This window comes from Argopecten irradians, chromosome 4 (assembly GCF_041381155.1).
Source record: "Argopecten irradians isolate NY chromosome 4, Ai_NY, whole genome shotgun sequence".
Taxonomy (NCBI): Eukaryota; Metazoa; Mollusca; class Bivalvia; order Pectinida; family Pectinidae; genus Argopecten; species Argopecten irradians.
Window position 1 is genome coordinate 37326539 of NC_091137.1, and position 23474 is coordinate 37350012.

A 23474-nucleotide genomic window follows, 5' to 3' on the forward strand; every position below is an offset into this window, starting at 1 on the left:
ACGTCAACGTATTTTCGTTAAGAATACATTTTGCGTACTTTCATTATTACCTACCTAAATCGCAAGAACTGATCGAGATTATTTAAAAAATTGGTATATCATGTTTTATGATTAAATTGCGAAATTAATTTGCCATCAAAAAGGTATGAAGGATCCACAAAGTTTCCGAATAAAAAAAAAGTTTCCTAGAAACAATGATAACATAAGAAATATTTGGCGATTGCCTAAGATGAGGTAATATCATATAAATGCAATATTCCCTGCGTAATGTTTGTTTACAGTGAAGATATATGTCGCTGTTTTGTCGTGTTGCGCAATGATAGTCAACTAAAGCGATGTAAGTAGAACAACGGCGAGAAACATAAGACGACCCGCCTTATGAAAATTAACACTTTTTTATTTTATAAGTATTTGCTCAGAAGATGATGATAAGTGTAGTTCTAACGGTAAGTTAGTAACTTTTGCGTCTCTTCACATTTATCAATTCTGTTTTACCCTCCCATTTAAAAAAAACTAAAAGGAGAGATAGTGCGCCTTTAAGGGCTATTGCACGATACTATCGACAATGTCAAGTGTGTGAAATTTATTTTATCAAACAAGCAAGTTGCTGTCACGGAATTTCCTGATGTCGATAAAAATATATAGAAAATGTAGAAGCTAAACTTTTATAAAAACAAAAACTTTGAAATAACAAAAGCGTTGAAATTCATTATAATAATACTTGTAATAGGCTTTATTCTTTGTACTAAATAATCCTAGTCGGATCGGCCTTTTGTCGCACATATACATTTGTACATGTAGTATACATACGGTTACTACGTGACTGTGTCATTTAACACGTCATCGTATTTGTGAATGTTATGCTCCTATTATCAACATTGACTGTTAAATAATTTTAGAATTCACGTGTAGAATACGTGGAGATATTCGTAGAAAGATGGTGACGTAATTATGATTTTTGACCTGTCTGTCATCAAAACGAAACTTGGTTTCCCCGATATAATTTGAAACAATGAACAGTGAAGAAAATGACTGATATGTTACAGTTGTTCGTCAAATTTGGAACTGAGAAGGAAATTGTATTTAAAGTACATAAAGTAAGTATATTAACCAAACATTTACAAGAGAACATTGCTGTTCGTCGAGGTATTTTCGCTAAGGAATACATTTTGCGTACTTTCGGGATTGCTTAAATCGAGATAACTGATCGAGATTGGTTAAATACTTGGTATAAAAAACGTTTATGATTAAATTGCGAAATAAATTTGTCATCAAAAGGCATTAAAGGTCCACTACGTTTCCGAATATAAAAAATTAAAGATTTTAGAAAACAATTATGATAACATAAGAACTATTTTGCGATGACATATAATGAAGCAACATCAAATCAATACAAGATTCCCTGCGTAATCTATGTTAGCAATGAAGATTCACGTCGTTGTTTTGACGTATGACGCAGTGATATTCAACTAAAGAGCAGTAATTAGGACAACGGCGGGAAAAAATAAGACGATCCGCGTTATATATTTTTTTTTTCATAAGTATTTGTTCATAAGATGACGACAAGTGTAGTAAAAAGTTAATATAATTTTGCGACTCTTCACATTTATCAATTCCGTTTTACATTACCATTTAAAAAAGGTAAAAGCCAATTCGCGAAGGTAATAGGCGTTTAAGTGCTATTGCACGATACTATTTACAATTTAGAAGTGTTAGAAATTTATTTTATCTAAACAAGCAAGCTAATGCACAGAATTCTGTCATTTTTTCCTGATGTCGATAAAAATATATAAACAACGTAGAAGTTTATAATAACACAGATGTTTGAGATTAATTATAATAAAACATGTAATAGGTTTTTATTGTTAATGTGTTTACTATTTTGTTAACATTTCGTCTGTAAAAGCTATCAATGATTATTCCACTTTCGGACAAATTTGCCGTGAACAAGAATAAGAGGCATGCGATGGCACGCGTGCCTGGCACAATATTTATGTTTAGTGCCGGTACAGTCCCTGTCAGTGATCTGTCGACCGAATGGCATTGTCCTAACCGTCTTGACAGTCCCTGTCTGTATTCTAACGTCGGTATATTATGGTTATTTCTTAATTTATTCTCTGTACTAAATAAATAAAATAATCCCAGTCGGATCGGCCTTTTGTCGCACATATACATGAAATATACATACGGTTACTACGTGACTGTGTCATTTAACACGTCATCGTATTTGTGTATGTACTGTTCCTATTATCAACGTTGACTGTGAAATAATTTTAGAATTCACGTGTTGAATACGTGGAGATGTTCGTAGAAAGATGGTGACGTAATTATGATTTTTGACCTGTCTGTCATCAAAACGAAACTAGGTTTCCCCGATATCATTTGAAACAGTGAACAGTAAATAAAATGGCTGATATGTTACAGTTGTTCATAAAATTTGGAACTGAGAAGGAAATTGTATTTAAAATACACAAAGTAAGTATATTAACCAAACATTTACAAGAAAACATCCTGTACGTCAACGTATTTTCGTTAAAGAATACATTTTGCGTACTTTCATTATTACCTACCTAAATCGCAAGAACTGATCGAGATTATTTAAATAATTGGTATATCATGTTTATGATTAAATTGCGAAATTAATTTGTCATCAAAAAGGTATGAAGATTCCACTACATTTCCGAATCAAAAAGTTTCCTAGAAACAATGATAACATAAGAAATATTTGGCGATTGCCTTAGATGAGGTAATATCATATAAATGCAATATTCCCTGCGTAATGTTTGTTTACAGTGAAGATATATGTCGCTGTTTTGTCGTGTTGCGCAATGGAAGTCAACTAAAGCGATGTAAGTAGAACAACGGCGAGAAACATAAGACGACCCGCCTTATGAAAATTAACATTTTTTTTATTTATGAAGTATTTGCTCAGAAGATGATGATAAGTGTAGTTCTAACGGTAAGTTAATAACTTTTGCGTCTCTTCACATTTATCAATTCTGTTTTACCCTAGCTCCCATTTAAAAAAAACTAAAAGGAAAGATTGTGCGCCTTTAAGGGCTATTGCACGATACTATCAACAATGTCAAGTTTGTGAAATTTATTTTATCAAACAAGCAAGTTGCTGTCACGGAATTTCCTGATGTCGATAAGAATATATAGAAAATGTAGAAACTTAACTTTTATAAAAACAAAAACTTTGAAATAACAAAATTCATTGAAATTTATTATGATAATACATGTAATAGGCTTTATTCTTTGTACTAAATAATCCTAGTCGGATCGGCCTCAATCGGAATCGAACTCAATCCAGCAGCCGCCGCCATTTTGTCACGATGTACTCAAATTCCAGCGACACGTCAATATTGACTGACGTCACAAATAATTTCCAGCCCATGAAAATCGGTGTCTTTAAAGTCGTTTTACTGTAATATTAAATTTACCTTTAACTGCATTTATAACATGCAAAATTACAAATGACGACTGTTATTTCATATGAAGTCAAAGAAAAAAAATTAAATATAGGAAACAAATATTTCATCTATCATAAATCGATTACGTATCAAAAATTGATAAAATCAAATAATATCAGGAAGCATTGTGTTAGAATAACTAAATTAATCTTTTTAGAATTGGTTTGACAGCAGATATATTTGTTTCCTATAATTACATTACATATTCGTTTTCCTTTCATTTGATTTGCATACAATAGGTTAAGATAATAAGATCTTCTTATTTTGCTTTATCATTTGAATGAATTCCGGGAACTGAGCGGAAATACTGACCAATCGAAGTTGATAGTTCAGTAGAAAAAAAAAACCACGTGGCAGCCTTCAGTAATAACTTCGTATTCTTGTGGCGAATGTCTGTGAAATTTCTACAATTTTTTTTCCTGTGTAATGTCAACATTTGGTACTGTTTGCTTAATCTGAGCTGATTATTTGAAGGTGTTGTCGTCAATTTTTCAATATCATTTATTTCTACGGTCTCTTTGCTTTAACGTTGTTGCAGTCAGACAAAAAAAAAAAACTTTTATCAACGATGACTTAATCCTCTAGATGGATTTTGACCAGTTGTTGTTTCTATGTCAACATTAGTGACGTCATAATGGACACGTGTTGGATGTCAATTATTGCACTTAAGACTTTGGCGTACTATTTCACATAGTAACTAGGAGAAGTGAATGCAAATATAAATATATAGAAAACCCTTGTTTTACATAGTGCTCTTCTAATCAGGGAATGAAAATAATGTCAAAATAATATAATTATTGACATCAATGATATTTTAATCGTCCCGTAATACACATATTTTGGCATAATTTAACTACATTAATACACTATGACGTCAGAGTCAATATCATGTGAATTTTGTAGCCCTTTCCATACAGCATTCTTTTGGCAGAAAACAAACAAAAACCAAATAAATAAATACACTAGGGATATTTTACATGTATGCCTTCCAGTTGAGATGCTGCCCATAGGTGTACCACGTGATCTGATTTGGTCACGTGAATATAACCGTCCCTGCTCGTGAAAAAAGGATTGTTGTTGTCGTGGCGTGAAATTTAGTACTTGTGTGATTTTCTCCTTTATTTCTATAAGCAAACCTTTATTGGCGGGGGATTAGATCTATAAGAATCATTCCCCTTCATTGCACTCGATCAGTAATGACAGGGTGAAACGCTGAGGAGGATCTTTGGTAAATCAGAATCACATATACAGATATTAACAATTGTTACATTCATTTATGTTACAGTTATTCTTAAACCCAGAGGTGTTAAGATTTTGTAGGATTGTCATTCTTTAGGAGATACATGCTGGTTGTGGTATAGCGATTGTAAGAAAGAAAACATATGTAAAGCATAAAGCACTAACAAGATTTATGATATATGATACCTACACTTGGCCCATTGACAGTTTGTACCCTGCCAGAATTCGAGAGTATCTTTCGCAGTTCCTCTATCTCGTTGTGGCTGAATTCACATACATCTTTTCCAGACTGGAAGGGATTAGGCACTTGGCATTATTAGATATGGGTGATAAATTGTGCGATACTCAATTATTGATTCTGTCAAAGCTTTACGATATCAAGATATCTTTACATAGAAGGATCACACATGAGTGGCTATGTAATACCGATATGAAAATTATTAAAAGAGTTCAATAATTTGATATGCCATGAGGCTTTAGGAGAGTGTCATATCAAATTATTTAACGAATTTAATAAACATATTGCGTTGCCATCAGAGTGAGATTATATTTATCAAATAACTAGTATTTATGGAAATGTAAATAAAAATTTCAACTTCGTTTCTATACAAGAGTGGTGAAATCAGACTAGGATTTGACGTTTTCTTCTACTAAGACAATCGTGCAACGTCATATTTTCATAATGACGTCATTATTACCTGTTACGTCACAATAGTATTATTACATGTGTGTCGTACGATATTTAAATAATATAAAATAATTAACTGTAAAAATTACATTATCATAACCCTTTAAATAAAAATTCTAAAAAAGCGGCAAAATTAATTTGAATGATATTTGAAAAATACCTACGATTCGTTTTAAGGACTTTTTCCTAGGATATTTTCATATCCTGTATATATACGAACTGTACATATCACATAGTACATGTATTTCCACTGAAACATTTATCCGATCAGTTGCCACAATTGTACCAACGATTGCTATATCATACTCCAGTGTAAAACAATTTAGGCTTAGGTGAAATTAAAATGAATGAATTTAAAATGTTCAATGTCCTTTTCAAAAATTTCTCTTGAATAAAAAATATTTTTAAAATGTTGTTTGTGCCTTTTCTGGATGTTCATTGATGTCTGGTGACGTTCCTACAGACATATGTCATTGTGGAGTAGGATTGTTTAAGTGTCTAGATATAGAATACACGAATTACTCCATGAATTTCCCCTTATATCACACATTAGGATCATTAAATGTAGATGATCGGCTAGAGATAATCTAACGGATTATTAAATCATATTTCATTTAATTATCACTACAGCCATCATTTCTTTTATAATATATTTTAGGAACGTCACAGCCGTATTATAAATGAATTGTTTAAGCTTGTGTTCGTACCACAGTAATGAAGATATGTGTCCCACATTCCACTGCCTTTCGTGTGGTTTTTATTCAGTCTGTATTAGGCTGCTTTATCAGCCTTAAAGTACGGGTCTTTTGAGTTCACGGTTCTGCATATTTGGCAATCGATAGCTAAAAAAATATACAGATCTGCATTGTCTAAACTGCCGAGTAATTAAGAACAATGAAGCATTTTACAAATTCGCAGAAACAAGCATGACGTATATCTAGATGTGTCTTTAGCGTATTTCATTTCTAATTTAAAAGTTTGAAGTATGCCATCAACTGCTTGATAGATAATCCTTTTTCGCGTCTTCACATTATACATTACTATATGATTTTCACCAGAACGAATTTGGTGAGCGAGGAAAATGGATGACACGATGCAAGTGTTTGTAAGATGGGGAAAAAACAAGAACACCATTATTGATATACACAAAGTGAGTATATTTGTTGTACATACAGAGTCTTTGAGATTAAAGTATAGGTCACCTTACCCGGCTTGTAATATTTTTAAACTTTATACTTGTATACTTTTATTTTGTACATTTTAAAAAACGAAAGTGAAAACAAAACGAAACAAAAGAAAACATCCCCTGCTTAATAATACCTTGCGGTTCCGTTATGTCTCAAGAAAAGGCGTTTCTGCAGATTCGTACCAGTTGTACTTAACTGATACGACACTGTCTAATGGAAGGCGTTTGGGTTTTTCCAATATGGCGACACTCATATGAAAGATGCGCTTCGAATTCAAACACTGGTCATTTTATCTGCAACCACGACGGATGTAAAATCATTACCTGAAAACAATAAATCGAATTTTAACAAATATGAATATATTACGTCTTGCTTTCAGTATTTTTCACCAAAAAATAAATTTCAATGACAAATTAAAAATAAATATGGTCCGCCGTCTTAGAAATTTTGACATCTAAGTTTGTCTTCTTTTGGTTTTATGCCTTATGAATGACCACTTTACAATTATTACTAACTAATAATATTGTAAAAATGTAAAATGAAATTATAGATCACAATTTGACTTCATGGTTTGATCGTATGTACTAATTTCACTGCATTGTAGATGTTAATGTAATGATTTTTGCAGTACTACAAAACAACATTTTTAGCTCTTATTTTTACTTGTAAAATAGATTGAAGTATTGTAATTCTCTAAATGTTGATAACTTTTTGTGGCGAATAATATATTAAAAGCTTTTCTTGATTGTTAAGTATGGAAAATACGGCACATATTACTTTAAAAATTTTTGGGTGTACATAGAATCGATTATGAATCATTGGTATTGTTTTGTTCTTCAAAGCGAGCTACACGATTGTCACCATATAATACACACAGTGAGGTTATTTAGGGTTAAATCATTTAGGTATGGTATTGTCATTTAAATTGCAAAAGCGTTGAGCTAATATATATTGTGGCGACATTACCTTAACTGGTTTAGTTAAATCTTCAATTTGAACGTTTTTTAGCTATTTAACAATAGATAATTAAATTTATAAATATCATATGAAGTTATCGCTGGATGTCGATCGTAAAATACAGACCAATATTTTATTACCCACGAGGATATCGGATTAAGACACAATGCGGTTTATTTATTTTAATGAATCTACGTTTAAAACCTTGGTATGGAAAAGTTATTGTGCCGCCAGAATTGCAACAGATTGATGCATTGTGTATTAAAATAGTACTGCCAAAGGACTAATTCGTAAAAACGATATTTCGCGTCATGATTCATTTCCGCCATAAAATATAGTACCTAAATACAGAGTAAAATTTAATTTTAATACACTTTAAATAAGCAATTAACCCTTAATGTGTAATTTAAAAGCAAATGCGCCAAACAAGTAGTCCAAGGTTAAAAGCTAATCAGAATCAGGGAAGTTGAGAGCCGCCTGTGCCTTTAGGGGGTCAGTAACTGTCTATATAACGAATTTATCGCATCGAGGACCATCAATTTGTTTCATTATGTCTTTGTTTATTTTGTCGAGAATCTGAAGTCAAACTTGAATCATGCTGCCAAATGATTCAAACAATCGCCGTTTTAAAATAATTATTCAGAAGTGGCCTAGACCAAAATATTTATTTACGTATTTCTTCCTGGAATCTGCAAACATACTCTATAAGGAACCTACAAAATAAGTACTGAACAATTCATAAATCAACAATAATTTCGACATTCCTAGTATATGAAAGTAGTCCTACCCCAATACGACATCCGTAATATACGAGCTGTATATCAAAATCACTTTAAAGAAAAGTGACACAAACATCCATCCAACATTTAAAGCGCAATCTCTTTGATCATCTCCGCATTCTCGCTGAGATAAACGCTTAAAGTTATAACGATAATTTGATTGAAGAGTGAGGATTGGTCTGCTCTAGATACGAGCCCTCCGTTTGTTTACAATCACAGTCGAGAGAACGCTTGAATTGTTGCGTTTGATTTTCACTGCGCAACTCGTATTTAAAAATGTATTTCATTTGATTCGAAGTATTAAAACGATTTAAGTTAATTTTACACAAAAAATAACAAGTAAGATATATATATTTACGGCAATGAAATGGTATATTTAGTTTAAGAAAATGTGTTTAAATTTTGAAGCGATGGCGATATTGCACAATAATAAAATTAAGCTCTCAGCCAATCATTTGGGGACATTTCTGTCCGAGGTGCGATAAAATTATTTCATTTTCGTTTAGGACACGTCAATTGAGGACCTAATGAGTGAAATAGCGGAATGGAATGGAATAGACGCAGCAAGTCAACGTGTCCTATTTGCAGGTAAATGCACCGTTCATTATTGAATTATTTTAGACATTTCCATTTAGATGACGCTACTGATCTGATATTTATATTTCAAGGAATTTACAAAAAAACCTCTCATTTAGTCAAATTTATCTATTATTTACAGCCAGGGAGCTACAAATGATTAAGAATGGGAAGAAGATGTATCTACCAGACTATAATCTGAAAGACAAGTCCCAGTTATTTGTAGTGTTTCAGCTTCCGGGAGGAAATGACCCGGATACACAAAAGAAACCCCGCCTTAAACAACTTGATGATGACGTAGAGCGATCTGATTCCCCAGATATGATAACTTGGGAAGATGAACCCGAATATCAACGTGCAAAAATGCCTTGTGGACATGCCATTGGTACGTATGCCGTCGTAATGATATATCTGTGATTTTTATTAAATTGATACGTTTTTCCCATGGAAATTGACGATTAATGTAACGTTAAAATTATATCAAAGGTGGGGTTACAAAATCCACCTACTCTCTGTTTTTTTCAAAGTTTGCAGTGTTAAAGGTCTAGTTACATAAAAAGGCATAATGGGCCTGAAATATAATACTTTGGTATGTGGCAAAGGGACCCCTTATGTCCACATTTTGAACATATTTTTTTAGTTTTTAACTATTTCTGTTGATAAAAAATACCTAATTCTTTATGTCATACCAATGTATAATGATATTTACTTATCATTTTTACTACAAATTGATTTTATAAGCAAAAGATTTAAAAATATTTGCAGGATTAAAATTAAGGATATTGGGTTTGCTCGAAATATTTCGCATGTTATCGATTTTGTCCACGCTTTTAAACCATTTTAAAAACATGCCATAGGTATCATCTTATAACGTAATTTTTTCAAAAACATTAAAATCCGGGAAAATAGAATTTTATGGGCTGAAATGTAGCCAGGATATTTTTTTCTAAAAAATCAGTATTTGCCCTCGATGAGAGTAAATTAAAATTGACCATAGATATCATAATAAAACAACAGTTAGTGATAGAACTTGGTAAACTAATATATATACTATACAATTAGTGCATTTTTTCTTACATATTCCAGTACAGTACAAAAAAGCTTAATAAATAAATATACTATTGGGTGAAACTTTTTTTTTAAATATCAGAAATCACAATTATTGGAAAGAAAAATTTTCGTCAGCAACTCATACTTTTAAGATACAAATTAAGATTATCCATCCCTCTTAAAGATAACAACTATTTTGATTTTAATTGAATTCAAAATGATTAAAGAGGGAAACAGAGTTGTATTTGCGTTTCAAATAAAATAGGCCGGGATCAAGGGGGGTCCACGTGCACCCCTCCACCACAACTTAAAGAACCAATGTTTTTCTGAAGCCTTATGACCCACTGATAACGAAATCGAGAGGTAACATTGTATAAACTGGGATGAACTTCCGGTTATGACGTCATCAAGATGGCCGCTATCTCAAATTTCAAAAACAATTGAAAAATAGTCATAACATTGACATTTTTCAACCGAAGAAGACAAATGAGGTATCAAAATGACCACATATCAGGACCATATAATCCAATATATGTAGTTTTTTCTACGCAGGAAATGAAAAATCGGATTTTAAGCTCAAAATGGGTAATTTTTAAGCAAATTTTTCATATTTGGCTTGACGCAGCAAAAATGTTTCCCAACCGCAAACTATTATTTCTAATCAGTTATTTGGCCTCTTATCAATCAGTAAAACAACACCAACAAAAAAAGAATGCTAACATTGTATAAGCTCCGGTTATGACGTCATCAAGATGGCCGCCTTCTAGATTTTCACTAACAATTGAAAAATAGTCATAACATTGACATTTTTCAACCGAAGTAGCCGAATGAGGTATCAAAATGACCATAATAGAACAACAAATACACATCGGGACCAAATAATTCAATATATGTAGTGATGTCTAGGCAGGAAATGAAAATATCGGATTTTAAGCTCAAAAATGGTAATATTTCAGCAAATTTTTCATATATGGTTTGACGCAGCTAAAATTGTTTTCCAACAAGAAACTATTATTCGTAATCAGTTATTTGACCTCTTATCAATCAGTAAAAACAACAACAACAAAAATATATAGATATGCAAAAGAGAATTATTGTTATACCATCATTTGGTTTACAAAACATCACCGGATGCGTATACAAGGCATGTGATTGCTATTTTTTCCAAACCGCTGAGACTACAGGTTCCGGGTGTCTTAGAATTTCCTGAAGATAGCATTGGCTATTGACGATTAATGTCTTAACACATTTGAATTTTAAGTTGGCTTAATATCGAAGTGGGAAATTCCTAACATAATCCATTTTCATGTTCGAAAGTTTGTAGACTAGTAGCGTCTCAAAATGATTTTTACAGCACAACGCCAACTAATAGGGTATCAAATTACAACTGAAGAAAGCATTTGTTTCCGTTAATACCACGACACTTTCCGAAATTTGTGTCTTTTAGAAATGGCACACCCATTGTTAACTCTATGTCCTGTGTATAACGTAAGGAAATGTCAGATGGTTACTACAGTATCACATATTTCTTTCAATAGTTCTTAATGATAAGCATCAGCGTTGTGCGTGCTTTCTCGCCAGAGTGTCGTTGAGCTGATGTGACATTACATTACCGGTTAACCATCGTGGTTCTAACTTGTCAACAGTCCATGGCCAGAGGTAACATCAAGAACATCGGGTTCGCGGATGTGGGAGCTCTTCTTGTTTTCAACCTAGTGATTCACATATCGTATATGATGTTCCAGACCTCCCCGGTAGGATGGAAAAGACACCAGATCCACATTCTTCGAAGGTTTGAGTTGCTTCTCCTTAATTCGTATGAAGCACAATTCTTCATCCTGGTGAACTCTTAGTGACCATAGATGGCACAGGTGAATTCTTTGAGGTCATAAATGAGGTCCTCTCTTTGCCAAGTCTGGAAAGCACTGTAGAAAACTTTTTTTTCTGGAGAGTCTTCAATGGTGTCTCCACGCATACACCAGATGCGACACAACCAGTGCCTTCAAGGGACTGGGAAAAGTCTGACCAATGAAAAATATTTAACATTTATGACCTCATTAAAGTATCGAGGATATCACCTATGTCATCTGTTGTCGCACGAGTGTCCACAAGGTTGATGAATGGTGCTTCATACGAATCATGAAGTTATGGAATCATTACACCGTTCGAAGAATATGGATCTGGTCTAATTTCCTGAGAAGTCTGAAACAGCATATACGATATATTAGAATCTGAAGGAGATCCCACATCCCTGAACCTGTTGTTCCTGATATAAACTCTGGCCATGGATGGGTCATGAAAGATGACAGGCTAGAATAACACTGGTAATATAGTGTCACATCAGCTCATCGACATCGAAGACGACGCTCAGACTTTCGACGAATTGGATACTGATATCCCGATTACTCTGATTCGGAAAGCATGTACCAGCTACCAGACATGCAGAGTCACGTCAGAGGATAGTGCAGTGAGGCAGCAAAGCACGCACAATGATAATGGTTATTATTGAATTATATGGTCCTGATATGTAGTTGTTGTTCTATTGTGGTCATTTTGATACCTCATTTGTCCTATTCGGTTGAAAAATGTCAATGTTATGACTATTTTTTTTCAATTGTTAGTGAAATTCGAGATGACGGCCATCTTGATGACGTCATAACCGAAAGTTCATCCCAGTTTATACAATGTTACCTCTCGATTTCGTTATCAGTGGCTTCAGAAAAACATTGGGTCGTTAAGTTGTAGGGGGAGGGGGTGCACTTGGACCTCCCCTAGATTCCAGCCTAAAAATGTTTAATCTTAAACGAATACCAGCACCACAAAGGCTACAATCATAATTTTGACCAATCCGGGAGCCTTTATTTCGTTACAATGACAACAAAGTATCAAAAATTGTTACTATCTCATTCGGTATACCTCATAACTCATATGTATTTTACGTATTATTATATAAATTGTCATATAAATTTTTTAAAATATATGATTAATACATTTATCTTAGCTACATATCTGTTTAGGTAATTGTTAAAATTAATGCATGTGTCATGACAATTATAAATTTAGACCAAACTTTATCTCAATATTCTGCAACATTTTATCTTTTAAATCATATACATGAATACAGCAGCCATGGTAGAATTTCTGAATCCCATTGGTGGATGACAATCGGCTTGTTAGCCACATGGACTTTCTGGTCTGTATCTGGTGGGTGAAGGTAATTTCCTCATGGCTGCTGCATTCTCATTTCTATTTATTTATCTATTAAATCTATTAATAATATATGATAATTGTCATGACTTATGAAACATATACTTTCAAATGTTTTCAAATACTCTTTTGTGTCATTTGTATATATACATTTTGTTACCAGGGAGAGAACAAATATAATATATAGGCACTGCCTGTTGTTCGATCCTATTTCAACTTGTTTGTTTGAAATAACATTTTGTTGAAATGAAATAACTCATATGTACCAATTTTCATTTATTTAAAGATCTAGATCTAAAGATGCCCTTTCTAATTAACTGTTTTCTCGGATTTTAATTTCGAAACTAATTTACACATAGACAGAAAAAGTCATGAAAGTATTTTTAATGTGGGTTAAAATTGTGGACAAAACCCGTGATAGGGTGAAATGAGATGACAAAAACAATGACAAATGTTTCGCTTTCGTTATTTTCCAAAAGTTTTATTTTTCGAAAAAAATATTATTTCAAATAAAGTTTTCTGTTAATGATAAAAAATAAATGACTTACATATACGATCTACTTAAATGATTAAAAAAAGAAAAATATTAAAGAGAAATATTTAACAGAAGCTAACCTAATTTGGCATGTTTGTGCAGGTACTTTTCAAGGGGTAACTAGTAGTACTTTCGATATACAAAGTTTCAAGAAAATTTGGCTGTGGGCAGTTTCTGTGGGATTTTTAACATGAGCTTGAACACCACCTTTACAGTTCCATAATCCCTGACCAGATTCTGTACGTATGCCGTCGTAATAATATTTCTGTGATTTTGATTAAATAGAGATGTTTTTTCCCGAGGATATTGACGATTTAGGAAACGAGAAATGCTAAAATTATATCAAATTTACAGGTCCAGAATCCCTGACCGAATACTGTAGACGTTTGATGGCACTTGGAAAATGGCAGTTCCAATGTCCATATAAAGACATGGACACTTTAGAATGCTGTGGTCAGATTTGGGAATATTCTATAGTCAGCCGCCATGGTGTTACTGACCGAGGACGAAATGATTTACTTCGAAAATAAAACGTCAGAAAACTATATGCGTAGAGCTGCCGGTATTCAAGAATGTCCTAAATGTCAAGTTTTCTGCATGAGGCGAAATTCCAAAGATAGGCGGATCGTATGTCTATCCTGCAAGAAAGACGGCAAAACGTACGAGTTCTGTTGGTACTGCCTCGGCGACTGGAATTCACCTGGAACCAGTAACTGTGGAAATGATGCATGCACTGGTGAGGATCCGCGACTGAAAATCCTGAAAGAAGCCAGACTAAAAGAGGTAGTTGGAGTTGAAGGATGCCCATCGATCCGAGCCTGTCCAAAATGCGGATTGCTGATTGAACATACAGAAGCCTGTAAACACATGGTTTGTGTATGTGGCCAGAAATTCTGCTTCATTTGTCTTACCAAACCTAGAGCCGATGGCAACTATCGCTGTGGAGCCTACAATAATCCTTGCAAAATCGCTCCTATCCAAGAGAAGATTGGCAACATGGATGAGGATAACGAAGACACCTCAGTTGTTACTGGAGATGAAACTGCTGACGATAATACAGAGCGAACAAGTTTGACCCTTAACATCGACTCTGACCTGGAATCGTCTGAAGATGAAACAGAAGTCTTTTTACAGACTGAAATAGACATCTGGTACGACAGATGGTATGCTGCTCCTATCCAAAAGAAGATTGCTAACACTACTGACGAAGGAACAGAGCGAACAAGTTTGACCCTTACCACCGACTCTGACCTAGGATTGTTTGCTGATGAAACCGGATATTCTGGCGATATCGAAATCGACAGGTTGAACGCGGAAGAAGATGCAGATAATGCGGTGCAGAATACTTCTAGCATATCAACCCAAAGGCATTCAGCGCGAAGTGATGAAAGTGAGTCGAATATTCCTCAAAATGTCAATAGTATCTTTTTCCAAATGCATTCAACACTAAGGGAAGAATTGGAACGGGATACTTCCATTAGGATGATCGAAAGAGGGAATGTGGAAGAAGAAACAAATGAATTGGTACAGAACACTTCTGACATCACAATCCTAGGCCAGCCACATCGAAGTGATAGGGATGAATATGACGCCAATTCTGAATCGGGATCAACTCGGTCGGAGTGTACGATTTTGTAAACTTCACAAAGTTTGTTTATTTCCAAAAATCTGTGTTATAACCATCTGTTCTTGATAAATCAAATTGTGTGTTTTAGTTTTGACGAAAAGACACGTCACCCTGAATAGTGGACATAAAACGTACTTGATACTATTATCCGTTGATTACCAGGAATTGAACCTGAACTATAATTTCAGCTTATTTTACCTGGAATATTGATGAATAACCCGTAATGTTTGTAGACACCTTTAATAGTGTTATGTATGGCGCTATGTATTTTAGTTATATTATAAGGAAACTATTTGTAAATTTCAGACTTGAGACCAATCTCAACTGTAAGGCACACATGTAAAATATCCCCAGTATGTTTGTTTATTTGGTATTTGTTTACTGGCAATACTTGAAATAGATCGTTTTACAATATACGAACAACTTATTTATGACTTCTGTATACTCCCTTGCTATATGTGGGGAATTATTTAGTGCTATGTGAGAACTGCATGGACAGCCGATATGATTTACAACGTTTATTTAATACAATGTACTGTGTGAATCTGTATGTGGATATGTGTTTTGACGTGAATTCTTAATTTGGGGAGCCATCGACGACTAAGAAAACTAAGTATCCAAGGATACTCGCAGTCAGATAGGTAACAATTTAAACGTCTGTATTTTTTTACCACCATTAATTGAGTGTGATATATAACTGTAGCTTGTATAATCGTGTAAATATTATTAAATTGTGATTTCAAATTTAGTTCTCATTACCCCATCGCGCGTTCAGGGTTACAGTGGCTGATTTATGTGTATTTTTACTTTTTGTATCTTACCCATCTATTCGAGGGGACTCGATCAATACCTCTGTGGTTCATTTATCATACACTGTACTAGTTACCTTTGAGTTGTGGACAGGTAATGTCTGTCATTCGGCCAATACACATTCGATGTGCATGGTACAATTCATATAATGGATTAAAACCTTCTTTTGTTAATTAGTATTACAAATAATTGTCACACTATATCTAACTCACGGTGTAGAACAATTTTGGCCGTTATTTTATGTTATAATTGATTTCAAGATGTATGTGATTTAATTAATATTCAATGTCCTTTTCATAAGTTTGTCTTCTATAAAAAAATATTTCAAAAATGTGTTGTGCCTTTTCTGGATGGTCATTGATGTTTGGTAACGTTCCTACAGACACAGCTCATTGTGGAGTAGGATTGTTTGAACAAAATGTTATATATCAAAATAAAATTACATTGAGCAATATACGTGCTTATTATAAACTTAGACAAAAATATTATGGATTGGATGGGTTTTGGACTGGGACCAGAGGGGGATTTTTATTTTTAAACTTTAAAAATGCTGTTTTTGATTGGCCGATACATTTCGCAGAAGTATTCATCAAATGCAATATCTCGAAATCCTCGGCTAATTATATGTGACGTCATAAACTCTTTTGACGTTGAGTCGTAGCCATATATAGCATAAAGGGACTTTTCGAATTCAGTGACGTTAGGTTATCTATTGTAACGTCATTATATTGTAACTTCAATAGAACGGAAACGGACAAAAATGTCAGCCGCACAGCTGATCCAGCGGTAAAACTTACCGATTCTATCAATCGGAAACATAAGGTTTAGGACATTTATCAAATACTATAATAGCAATAAACTACTCTTGGAAAAGAAACAGTCCAAATATTTGTAAGATCATTGCGTCAGTGTTAGTATATTCTCTTTGAATGGGATAATATCATGTGAATTTCATGAAATAAAACAGTTATCGACCTGTTTTCAGTTTGATAGAGTGATATAACCTTTGGTGTGCGGCCTCGCGTTATATCACTTCCTCGGGTTGATAACTCGCCGTGTCCACCTGAAAATAGGTCGATAATCGAATATTTAATACTTTTGTGCAATGACAAACATCCATGCATTAAAGTCACTTCCTTGCGTTTCATAGGGTCCGTAATGATTGACGTATGTGCTTATTTTACAAAGTCTATATAAAAGTTCAACTGTATAAAAACGTGTATGGTTTAAAACTTCATTATTATATTCAACGCTTAATGGTGATAATGACACTTAAAGATATTCACCTAGATGTTTGTATAGTGTTTCGTCAAGGACGTATTGTATCAATGTTGATTTTTCGTAAGAAATGATTTGGTACGCAATTGCCTTTCGCCAAAACGGTATTTCTTCTTAGGAAAATAAACAGGCCTTAGGACACTTTAAACGATATATTGATTTGTACTTTAAAATCGGAAGATCATTAAAAGCATGTCATCATTGTTAAAACGTATTTTAGGAAAGTCAAATGCTCATGATGGTGTAAGAAATTAATGGGGACTTGCATGTTTACAATAATTTGACATAACTTAGGACTTTCGTCCGGAATAGTTTTGCATTACATGTACATCACTAAATGCCTATTTGTTTGTTTATTTTGATTTGTTTCTTTGTAGCTGAAGTATCATCACCAGCAGCAATTATTTACGCAAAAAAAATAATTAAAATAATGTAGTTAGGGTTCTGTTTTTATACAGTAGTGACTTACTTCGCCCACATTACCTTGTCTAATATATGTACATGGTTATAGTGTCGAATTCCTACTGTGATACACGTATATGCAATGTCATGGTCACCAGATAGTCGAACCCTCTAACAATAAATCATTAACTGTATATCACAATCGACTCACGTGTAAAAAACCGATGAAAAGGAATGATGTAACATTTTTGCTTAAACTTAAGAGGTATATATCACACACGTAGCCTTGATTAAGTCGTATTATGCATGTCCTATCAGCCTAACAGTAGGCCTATTATTTAATCATGTTAAAGGCTAAACAATCGCTGCAATGCACCTATAATTATCCATTGTTTAATTAATGATGACGTGTACAAATTAGGAGAGATGAGTTAATCTTGGTTGTAATCTCATAAATCTTGCTTTTCTTTATGCTAAATACTGTATTGGTTTTAGTTGAAAAGTAAATCTTTCGGTTTATAATAAATGTTTTTTGTTTTTTCATTTTTCACCTTTTTGGAATATGTTCTTGAATTATTAACTTTCATTTTTGGTATATATATAATAATGCCATCATACACAAAATTTAGCATTAAGAAATAAGGTTTTCCCAATTCCAACTGAACGCCAAAAAGGAGTAGCCATTACCAAACAGTTGTTGGCTTGATCTTTCAGTGGCAAACAAATTGAGCTTTAGATACATATAGTAAGTGTATATTTTTATTCAACTATTAGCTGGAGATAATGTTTTTTACAAATAGTGTTAAAGAGTATTCATCATTAACTATTTTGCGATCATTGGTCGAGTTTCATAATTTGTTTCTCAGCAAGACGTATGTCCTTAATAGTTTGAATTTATATAACAATAAAACTTAATTGAAAGTCAACTTTGATAACGAAATAATTTTATTTTAATCAAATTCCAGTCAATCTAGTTAGTCCACTAATCTCCTCGATGATTTGAATTAAATATAATGTATTGTTTTGCATTGTAGTATATTTTTTATCTCCCCTCTTCTCTTTCTGTCATCTTTTACATGAATAGGAAGTTAAACCAATCAGTTTTTACCAAATACTGCTTCTTTTATGTTGTGTTAGTGACCCTAGTTTTAACCACTTTTTTCACAAAATAGTTAGCGAGTAATTTTGGGAGAGCTAGAAAGCAGATTCAAATCTAACGCAAATAATTGTATATGAATGCTCTTGATTGCGATTTTATATATTCAAGAATATGTTGAAAATAACACGCACAATTAAGTAGTTTTTAAAACATTACCTTTCCTAGAACTAGAATGCAATTAGTTTTTTTTATTCACCAACATGTCCTCTCTGGTTGGCAGTTATGGGTTACTGTAGACAGCCTTTGTTGTCATTCGTATACATGTACATATTCTACAGTACTGATGTTTGTCAATAAAGGTCTATACCTTAAAAAAGCAGCGCATTCTCGGTATTACACTATACATTTACGTCAGCTACAGTACAGGTACAGTAAATTTGATAAAGAAATTCAACGAGCCTGAAATTTTCAAATTGCGTTTTAAAAGTTGTATAGAAGACAATGAATGGAATAAAAATAAATTTCCCATTTCTCCTTATAGTTCTTTTCTTTTTAAATGATTACCATAATTAAAATACAACAAAATAACAGATATGTAAATAAGCTTTCTGTCATACTAAACAACCGACTTTTGTTTTGTGTTTTTCATGACAGTACCCTTGTGTTTAACTCTAAAACAAATTGGGGACCGTCGCGCGGCCGAGTGAGTTTAAGATGTCCCGACATATTACCAACAAGCCCTCCACCTATAGGTTTAGAGGTTTGAAATCCCATGTAGCGGGCAGTTGCCCAAGTACTGAACCGCTGGTCCGCTGGTTTTTTCACCGGGTTCCTCCGATTTCCTCCGCAAACAAACAATACTTGGCACGTCCTTACTTGAGATCATGGATATTAATAGGATGTTAAAATTAATAAATCCTAACCATCTTACTATAAGATACTAACTTTATTCGCGCATGTCACGTATTTCACGTGTAGGAAATGGCGAAAAGTTTCACCGCGAATAGTAATTTAAGTAAAAATCAATAGTAAGTCTAGAATTAAAAAGTTTTCGTGATTAATCTGTCCTGCATAAAAACATGAATATTAGGTCGCTGTGAAAATCAGTTTGACTCACATTACATTAAGGCTTGTTTAATTTCAGTAAACAACAACATCGGTGTGAAAAGTATGGTCCGACTTTATTTAAGCATTGATGTCACTATTGATTTTAATTTTTATCGGGGTATGAAAAAAAGTTGTTTGCAAACTGTGTGAATCCGCGTAGCGGATTCTCACATAAGTTTGCAAACATTTTTTTTTTCATACCCCGATAAAATTAAAAAATAGTGAAATCAATACTTATAATTAATTTTATACTCTATTTGATAAAATGAAGTATGTTTAAATGTACCATTATAGTGGTTTTTCAAGGGATTCTTTTTTCCGAATCAATACGCAACGTAAATGTCTCTATTGTGACGTCACGATAACGTCGGGGTTTCGCGCCATTCTCGGAATATTTTTTTCATAGTGGTATGCAAAAAAAGTATTGGCCAATCAGAAAGCCAGATTTGGTATGAAAACCAAGAAAAATTAATTATACAGGTGTACATTAAATCAGGCAGAAACCAGCAAATTTATTTTGAAATACACAAAGTGAGTATTAAAGTATTAGATAATATATATCTCACATATATCTTTATCTTTAAAATCGGAACAAGATGCTTTGCATCGCCAACATTTAATATTTCAGTGTTTGTTGAAGTAATATTACGCATAATTCTTCCTGGTAAGAATAGATTTTTATAGAATATAAGCATTAAAAGATCTTAATTAAGACTATAAAACAAATCCTCATATGTATTGTTGTCATATTTTGTCTAATGCAATAATGTTTCTATATATATAAAAGGAGATAGTCGGTCTTAAAAGCTGCCAATCGATTCGAGCCTGTCCAAAAGTGTGGGATACTAATTCAACACATAAAGGTTTGCAAGCAGATGAAATGTGTCTGTGATCAGAGGTTCCGTTTCATTTGTCTAAAGAAAGCTAGCGATTCTGGCATCTACAGCTGTGGAGCCTTCAGCAGTCATATTACACATGTGACATATTAAAAAATATTACACAGGTGAAATAATAAGATATCAAACAAATTATGTGATAAATAAACTTTTACTGAAGACCATAACTAACGGCTGGTCCTTTTGGTAGGTATTTAAAGGGACATGAACCTTAAATAAGTTGTTCTGTATGTTTAGATATGGGTTTCAAACGTTTATTGAATATTTTATTACAATGATTGGTTATCTAAAACGACAGGAAAACGTGGGTAATACCTACCCCAAAAAATGATAAAAATAGACTGTCATATTCTATTTTTCGAACCAAACCGAAAGAAGGTCGAAAGCGATTTTATAATGAACAACAAACTTGGCAACACGATAAGGAATATTAGTTTTTCCACATTTTTAATATTGTTTTCTAATTTACGATCGTTGACATATGAAGTATAAAGCCATATTTGTTAATATTTGTTATTAATAAATTTGTGTTTAGAATGATAAGTCAAAAGTCTCAAACGAGACTTTTCATTCGACAGGGCACAGCGAAGGGAGGTTCTTGACTTAATTGCACATATGTAGATCACGCTACAATAAAGTAGGACGTTGCTCGCGTCTCTTGCATTTCAGCGATCCATTTATATTAATCTACTTTCCCAATCACGCACGTTACTTACTCTTGCCGTACTCCGTTTTCTATCGGAATCTGTTTGTGTTCCCTTCAGCCACGTTCAAACTACAGAAAGATGGAATTTCCATTATAAGTATTTTACTTTTACACATTTGCACAATAACTGATATATATTACTTAGTAAGGTATCTGAGACGTCTTAAATATGTATTTTATTCAAATTTGCATAGTTTATTTAGGGTTCTTGTCCCTCTATGGAAAGTCGAATGTTGATGATTGGATACCGGATTGATGAACAGCTGATACTTGGTTTGTTTGTTTGGTGTAACGTTTTGTTAACAGACGTCAGGGCTAGTGGAATGAGCTGACCACATTGAGGAGATAAAGTTTGTGTTAGTGTAATAGAAACATGACGTGTTTTTTTTTTTCCAAAACGAGGCCGCATCGACAACAAACGGAAGAGTGCAACAAAAAAGACAGATTGCAGTGACAGTGTTGCCGCCCCACGGCATGTTCAGTAAAAAAAATAACAACATTAAATCGACGGTGCGATGGACTGTGTTATACATTTCATATCATCCTAAAACACTTCATGTTACTTATATACGCTCTGCTTTATCTTTATTACATTCAAACAATTAAATCAAGTTAGGGTCCTGCCGCTGTGTATTTTCGCGTGGCATATGTGGTTTGAAATTTAATTCAACAACGCTGTGGGTATCGTCGAGTCCAAACAAGTATATCCGCGAGCAAGCTTCCCACTTGAGCATACATGCACAGTCCTCTGAATTTCATTCCACCTAGAGATATCATAGGGTGCTACCCGATTCTCATTACTAATTTTCTCCTACCTCTTTGTTTGCCGATTCAGATATAAAAAATTTTCCTGTGCATGCTTTCAATTTCAGCCATGTTGGATACTTTTTTAGTTCGTTAACAATGCGCATTGCCGCGAAACCTCGACAAACACAATATATCGCAGCTTCATTTGCATACTATTCTGTCTGACTGACAATCGTAATAAATCAAGGATTTCCTTCAATTTTGTATTCAAGACACATTTATTCAATCTCATACGAATAAAGAAATTAAGATTGAAGTATTTTTAATATGTTTTTTCATCTTTTCTTCCGTTTATCGGATTTTACAAAAATATTTATTTGGTTGGACGAAACCTACCTTTAATATAAACATGAAACTTATAATTTCGTTTCTATATAAAACAGTAGGCTGAGAAAACCGTCATCATGCGACGTCATATCTGGTTTGTGACGTCAATAAAAGTGTTTTTATACACATGTGTCTTATGATATTTAGGACATGGCCGTATGGCAGGGTCCAGTTATGTGATACAAATTTATTAAGCAAGTAATTGTCCAGATATGAACATATAGAACACAAAATCTATAAAGTGCTATTTTAATCATGAAATAAAATGATGTCAAACCAATATAATTGTTGACGTAAATGATATGTTAATCATCCCGTTATACACATGGAATACACATAAATACACTAAATGACGACAGAGTCAATATCATGTGACTTTGTAGCCCTTTCCATACAGCATTCTCTTGGCAGGACTAACAGGTCCGATGCTGCCCATAGGTGTACCACGTGATCTGATCTGGTCACGTGAATGTTCCCGTCCTTGCTCGAGAAGAAAGGATTGCTGTTGTCGTGGCGTGTACATTGTCGAGGAGCTGGTCAGCGTTAGTACAAGGCCTCTGAAATGTCATTAATATATTACCTCACTTCACATATTTACAACTACAAATTAAATTTTCAGGTACTTGTGTGATTTTCCCCTTTGTTTTTGTTGCGAGGAATTAGAATTAGGAGATATCACAGCTAATGATTTCATTTTGTAGAAAAAGAGGAATTTCCTCGATTT

At 33.5% G+C, this 23474-nt stretch overlaps 1 pseudogene; it reads left to right on the forward strand.

Moving 5' to 3' along the window:
* The first annotated feature begins 830 nt into the window (after positions 1-830).
* Positions 831-16459, forward strand: LOC138321547 (uncharacterized; annotated as a pseudogene).
* Positions 16460-23474: the final 7015 nt, after the last annotated feature.